This window comes from Anser cygnoides, chromosome 15, assembly GCF_040182565.1.
Source record: "Anser cygnoides isolate HZ-2024a breed goose chromosome 15, Taihu_goose_T2T_genome, whole genome shotgun sequence".
In the NCBI taxonomy this organism is placed as follows: Eukaryota; Metazoa; Chordata; class Aves; order Anseriformes; family Anatidae; genus Anser; species Anser cygnoides.
Genome location: NC_089887.1, coordinates 463,661 through 468,693, shown reverse-complemented (window position 1 = coordinate 468,693; position 5,033 = coordinate 463,661). Strand labels below are relative to the sequence as shown.

The window sequence follows — 5,033 nt, the reverse complement described above, 5'->3', positions numbered from 1 at the left end:
TTGTCAAGTCAGCCACGTGCTGTCAGAGCCGCTTTACATTGCCCAGACCAGGGACAGCAGATACTCATAAATAGCAGTCATTTTCTCCACTCTTTTCAGCACTAATCCTGCACTGACTGCATCTCACCCAAAGCCTACAGCAACACATGCTGCAGACCCACACTCATTTTTCTGGGCTCTTTTTGAAGGTACTTGTCAAGTGGCTGCAGAGATGTTGCAAAGGTGTCTCCAGAGCCACCTTAAAAATACCCAGAGTCTGGGTGGCTGTGGAGCCAGCAGACCCTTCACAACACAGAACCAAGCCATCCTGCTCATCACACACAAAGTTGTTGTTTGAAGAAGAGAATGCTGAGCAATGAGACTGATTAGGACCAAACCCACCCCTGTTCTCCAAGCTCATGCAGCCAAGCCCAGGGCACAGGCACACCACACTGCAAAGAGCTGTTGCATGAAGCCTAAGATGAGCACACGGCACTGTAGGATATTGCTGCTGGAATGAAGTGTTGAAAAATAGCAAGAAAATTGCTCTATAGTCCTAGAAAGAGTTTCCAGATTAAAACTAAGTAGTAGTAAATCTCAGTTTAAATAATGCAGATTAACATTGCTGTGAGATGTGGCAGAGCAAATCAAATTGTGCTGAGCTGGAGAAGAAAGAAGAAATAAAACCCCATCAGGAGGCGACAGCAGCAGGCACAGGCAGGCTGGGTGAACCCGTGCTCAGCAGCAGCAAATGAGAGCAGCAGAATCCCACAGGCCAGCATCATCACTGCCTGAGAGTCTACAGGCAGCATGGGTCAGCCCTGGAGATCGTATCTTCAGAATATACCTGGCTAATGAATTTGTGTCTGACAGATCTAAGTGTTAGACAATTTGTACAGTATGAGAATGCATCTGAGCACTTGTCACTCTAAAGGCATAAAGAAGTGCTGTGACCACGCATCTGGCATGCCCCACATCTATTACAAGCACATCCATCACTTTCTGCAGACAAGCTATGTAAATAGCTGAAGCACACAAGCAACGTGCTGCTGTCACCACAGAGCACGCAGTAAGGACATGCAGTCCCAACGCCCCATACATATTCCCTCCCCTCCACAGCCCTGGTCCAGTTGTGCTTGGGCTGGCTAGCAGGTGGCTGGAGAGGCAGAATAACATTGGTTGAAAGGTTTTGCTGGGATGCAGAGAGTGCAACTGGGTATAGAGGTGTACACACAGATGGGAGGGAAGGAAATCACCATCTACGCAAGCAAAGACAGGAGATCTAGGAAGCAGACGAAGGCTATAGGACAGCAGAACATACCTTCACACAGTTCAAGAAAAGGAGATTACAGACTTTTAGTGACAAGAACTCCAACGATGGCAGGTCTTATTTCCAGTGGCACAGCAAATGTACATACATGATTTGTATGCACCTTCTCCACACATTCAGCAGTTACTTTTGTTCAGCACTCAGAACCATTATGCTCATTTACCACACACAGATAAGTGCTTGCAATCAGTTACTAGCTGAGGCTGTCACAGAACTAGTGGTAATTATTACAGTATCCCATGCCTGAAAAATTCACTTCCATGAAACCTTGGAAGAGGTAGAAGCAAAGCACCTAGCCCCATTGCTTGTTTCTATTCAGGTTTGGAGTCAAGGGGAAATAAATTAGTGTTCTGGAAAATAAGGAGACTAACAAGGACCTTGATATTTAGAAAGGATGAACAGAAGATCTGCTCTTAGGGGAGTTAGAGACATTTTATAAACTACTGGGGAGTAACCACAGTCTCAAGGGAAAAATAATAGGAAAATCCGGGGGGGACCCATAAAGATTTAACAGGTGGAGATAAGTCCAGTTCACATGGAGCAATAGAAAATAGGCCTTGTCAAACAATCCCTACCTCCTTCTGCACAGAGATTACAAGTTTGGCTGATTAAGGCAATTACGTTGATGTAACAGACTTCGGTGAGTTGTTTGGCTCCATATCACATGCCATTCCAATCGAAATCCTGTGCTCTACAAGAGCCCGCACTGAACAGATTCAGCAGCAGCCGAATCCCCTGTCGGTGAGGAATCCCCACCAGCGTGCTGCTCCCCGGGACAGGGAGGGCAGGGCGCTGCTGGGGCCGGCGGCTGCGGCAGGCGCGGGGCAGGAGGCAGCGGGGCCTGGGCACACAGACAGCTCCTCCAGAAGCTGCGCCCTGCCCGTCAGCACCCTGGCAAAGCACCTGGGACACGGTGACAAGCAGCATGGCAGCAGGTCCCAGCATGAGGTGGGGGCCAAGCAGGCTGGTGTGTAAACAGAGGCATCGTCACGAGCAGAGGAGAATCTCGCCGTGCAGCTCTGGGGGGACTCCGCAGGGTATCACAGCTGTTCTCCTCCTGTGCTGCTGTGAGGCGTGCAAGCTGCAGGGAGGGAACAAGAGACAAAGAACACAGATGAAAAGCTCGGGAGAACACCTGCTATTGAAAACCCTAGATCAGACTGGTCCCAAGCAGCGAATGGCAGCAGTAGCCCTGGAAGTCAGCTAGTGACCTCAGGTCCGTTTGGGGGGGGGGGGTGGGGCATGTGAAGAGATTCAGCACTGCTTCGGTACCCTCATTTTCTGCCTGGGCTGAGAGCAAGAGCAAACCTCCCCTGGCACAGGCATCAGGAGCAGCAGCAGTGCACATCTATGCCCAGATGCGAGGATCTGGGAGGCCTGAGCACTCCTGAAATGGGATTTTCAGGGCAGCAGGTATGCCCCTCGCCCTCAGCTCCTGCCAGGGTCAGAGCTCAGGGTACGCTGGGTGTTTGGTACCACACCTCAGCCCCAAATGCTGTCAGTGCTCCTTCAGTGGCACTCCCCCTACAATACCAAACACCTGATCAGCAAGGTTTCTGCTACAGACGAGTCTTCAACCATGAAATTATATGACTCTGCCTTGACCTCTGATTTTCTACAGTTAATATCTCCTGCAGAATATATACTGCAGCTCAGGGCCATTTCTCTGACTCAGCCAACAAGAAATGCAGTCTCAAAACATGCCTCCACTAATTCACTGGGATGCCTTTCCCAAATACCTTTCCCCTTTCTCAGCACCAAGACCAGAAACTGGCTTGCTCTGGCAAGGGCAGCAGCAAAGCTCCCCTGGGGCCGACACCTCCTGGCAGAGACCTGATTCCTTGTCCCCCATCCACATGCTGGGCTGACTCCAGCAGCCCAACCAGGCACAGATGCTGTCAAAGCCTACGCCTGATGCTCTGAGGACAGTGGCAGTAACCCCACAGGGCCCCTGCTGTCCATGAGAATGGGGCAAAGCCTACAGAAGTGGGCCAAGAACTCCAGCTGAGGGGTGGCTACCTGGTGGAGTCCTGCTCCGTTTGAGATCCCCAGGAAGCAGTGCCCTGCAGCCCTTCTGGAAGCCAGAACTGTTCAGAGCTCCGCAGCCCCTGCCCGGAGCACCCGACAGCAGCAGCTTCTGGCCATTGCCTTTTGCTGACTGCCAGCAGAAAGACCCCGGCTGCTGGAGGCACGGGGCAAGCAGGGCACCCCCTGCCCAGGGCGCCAGCTGCTCCCCAGAGCAAACCTCCCCACCCTGAGCCAAGCAACTGCAGCCAACACAACCCAAGTGCCACAGGATGGCCGAAAGCATTGCCCTAGGCCCCTGGAGGAAAGGGGAAAAATCTCACTTTTCTCACACTCTTAAGATTGCTCTAACAATCAGATGCATCTGATCTGCCAGGAGACTGATAGAGAGGGGATGCTGGTGTCATTATCAAGTTAATTAGAAAAACTTAAATGGAGCTTTAAACATTTTTATAATACATTTGCGAGCCTTTTTGGCAGGATTATTGCATCTTTTGGGTTTCCATTTCCCATTAAAGCATTCTCAGTAGTGCATATATAAAAGCCATGTGATCTTGGCTCCTTGCTGCCTTTTTTTTTAAAGGCATCTTTTTTTTGGTAAGATTTATTAAATATTGTAATCAGTTAAATTCTGGCAGCTTAAACATTTTCTTTAATAGCCTTGTTAAATGTGGATTAGATTTAAAGTCCCTGCCTCTGAACTCTTGAGCAGCAATATTTATATGCAGCGTTAAAAAAAAATTAAAAGCTTTACAAACTAGTAATTACTCCTCTGCCGTAGGAGGAAAGAGACTGACTTTTTAAGTTATTTTTAAGCTAAGTTTTTCTGCCTCACCCTTCTTGGGCCACACTACACACAGACACTCTTTTCTTCCCAGTGCATCCTCATTTCAGAGCGCGCGAAGCATCAATTGCAGAGCCCACACCATTTAAGGTGATACCAGTTTTTGCTCAGTTTTGGAGCAAGGCAAGCAAGCTGCACGGCCCTGTGACACCAGGAGCAACCAGAGGTAGCTGGTAGCACCGCTCTCAGCGCGTACCACAAGCAGGACCCCCACCCCACACCACGCCAGGGAAGGGCCCACGGCAGCACACCCCCAGCACCCACCTGGAGAACAAGCCCCAGCACCGTCAGCCTCCAGAACAGGCAGGGCACAGCCCTCAGCAGCACCAGGCCCTGGCCCCCTTCCCTTTGTAAACTGCCCAGCAGCTGCAGCCCATGAGCCCTGACAGGCAGCAGCTGCGGCCCCTCTGGAGCTGCTCCCCTGTCGGACAAACGGCCTCGGCCTTCAATAAGGCAAGCAGAAGTGGTGAGGCCAGGCTGGACACTTCGATTACCCTGTTATTGACATTTTTAAAAGCATTTGTTGTATCTAAATGATGCACAGCCTGATCATCATCACTTTTTTTTTTTTTTTGCTATGCTTGCAGGGAGGGGAGCACTGCACAGAGCCATGGTTTGGTGTTACTTTAACCCCAGGAAAACTTCCAGGTGGCATTACGGACAGCTGATGCAGGGCGGTAGTTCCCTTCCCAGTTGCCCTCTCTGTCTCCTGTGCAGTAGCTTCATGCTGCCCCAGGGTCCCAGCCAGGTGTGGCTCCCACCCTCTGCACCACAGGCAGCTGCCTGCCAGCCCAGAGGGGTTTGGCTGAAAACGAGGCCAGCCCAAGGGGTTGCAGCACAAGGCCAGGCACCAGA

General features: G+C 50.9%; 1 long non-coding RNA gene across 1 annotated transcript; it reads right to left on the bottom strand.

Annotated features, from left to right (window-relative positions):
* Positions 1–1,884: 1,884 nt before the first annotated feature.
* Positions 1,885–5,033, bottom strand: LOC136786435 (uncharacterized). The gene is made up of 2 exons (XR_010825076.1): positions 4,443–5,033; positions 1,885–2,390 (listed from the first exon to the last, which is right to left on the bottom strand). It is a non-coding gene; the product is annotated as an uncharacterized lncRNA (long non-coding RNA).